Consider the following 2,162-nt stretch of genomic DNA (forward strand, 5'->3'; position numbering starts at 1 on the left):
TATATATGTATATATATATTAATCAGCTAGATCTCAGAAGACATTGACAATGTAGATTTTGATGCTTACATATTGCGGGGATGAACAGAGTTTGTCACATGACAGAAATAAACTAAATTTCTCTCTCTTTCCTCCAATTATTTTTAAATTTATTAATTTACTATGGCTTTCTACAGTTTTTCTATACTGGCACATTTGGAATATTCTCTTTGAGTAGCTATTGTTTTAGCTATGATTATTTCTACAATGCTCCTTAGAAGCAAGGACGCTGAGACTACATCTTACATACTTTGGACATGTTTTTAGAAGTGATCAGTCCCTGAAGAAGGACTTCATGGTTGGTAAAGTAGAGGGTCAGTGAAAAAGAGGAAGACCCTCAACGAGATGAATTGACACAGTGACTGCAACAATGGGCTCAAGCATAACAACAATTGTAAGCATGGTGCAGGACAGGGCAGTGTTTCGTTCTGTGGTACATAGGGTCACTATGAGTCGGAAACGACTCAACAACACCTAACAACAACAACAACACTATATCCCTTTGATTGTATCAGTGGGGCATAAGCTTTCCTATAAGCCACTACACAAGATGACAAATGATCAGAAGTGTAGTTGAATATCTAGGTAGTACAGTGGAAAAGATTGGGATCTGGAGTTGGGTTCAGTTAAGCTCTAAAATTCTATAACCTAATCCGCAAAAATGACAAGAGTAATTTTTACCTTCTAATCAGAGGAATAAAATAAATAATGCTTAAGAAAAGCCCTTTGTAAAGTGTAGAATGTTCTACAAGGATTAATTTTTCATTATTAATGAGTGCCTCAGGTGACTTTTCCAGTTTACGTGAAATGCTCTTGTCCCCAGAGCATTGACATCACAGAGACTACTGTGAGTGAAAAGTAAATTGCAGGGTTTTTTTTTTGCCTATTGCCGTGTCCAGTCCAGGGCTACCATGTGATCTGAGCAGCCATAATCCACCCAAGATAGATGTACTGGTGCTTACCTTGCAGAATTATAATAATGGTTGAGGGTTTATCCTGGCCCTTTGTTATAACGGCTCTAACTCACTTTACTTTTGTCCATGGATGGGAAGCTGAGAATAAATACCAGAAGCTGGGAAACTCTAAAGGCTCAGCTTTTGCAATGGCACCACTTGAATGATAGCACTGGACACATTCAGATCTCATACTGACATTGTAACAGGGAAGGTAGTTTATTTGAACTGCCTGTTTATTTCTTCTGTGCAGAGAGTGCTGAGAGGGTATTTAGGATGTGGCATTGTGTGTATGTTTGAGAGCAGAACAAAGGTAAATGTATTTGTGAAAAAATAGCTAAATACTATTTAAGAAAGCTCCTTTCATGTTCTTTCATTGCTTTTCTTACTGCATTATTTGCTAAGAGGCAAAACACTCTGAAATCAACCTTTTTGTAATAGCACTGGATTTAAAATATATTCCCAGGCTCTACTTTCAAGTGCAGAATTACACCACAGAAGATTCAAATAAAAGTATTACAAATTAAGCAGATATTGAAATTAATAATTAAGACCAGTGGGCTAACTTTTAACATAATAAAAGCTGTGCAGACCAGGCTGACAAAATGGGAAAGGATATAGGAAGGGTAGGAGGATGATGAGGTTTTTTTTCCTGACTGTGTAACATTTCAGCTCTTTCAGTTAAAGATTTAAAATAAGAGGCACATTAACATTCTGATGCTGATTCATATAGTCTGATAAACCCTGTCTCATATGATGCTAATATGTAATAGGTATTTGGTCTTTCTTTTCTTTATTTTTTTGCTCCTAATTGTTTCACTTGATTCCCACTCAAAGTCAGCTGGCCAAAAACTGCAATTTAAATGAAGTTGGAGAATTTAAATGAATACGTTTTAAATATTTAAATTAAGTTTTGTCGTTAATGTTTCATTATAGTGCTGATTAGGAAAAGGTAATTTTTCTATGTGCTTACTTAAATTTTTACAAATGGGAATCCAGATGTTTTGAAATGAAATGCACTGGCTATTACAGAAAAAATCTATGGTCAGATTGATTTGAAAACAAATTGTCAAGATTTACCACCTTTACTATGTTGAGCAAATGACTTAACCTCACCAACTCTCAGTTTCCTCATCTTGAAAATGGATACAAAATACTTCTATCTCAGAT

Source organism: Trichechus manatus, unplaced genomic scaffold, assembly GCF_000243295.1.
Source record: "Trichechus manatus latirostris isolate Lorelei unplaced genomic scaffold, TriManLat1.0 scaffold00152, whole genome shotgun sequence".
Classification (NCBI taxonomy): Eukaryota; Metazoa; Chordata; class Mammalia; order Sirenia; family Trichechidae; genus Trichechus; species Trichechus manatus.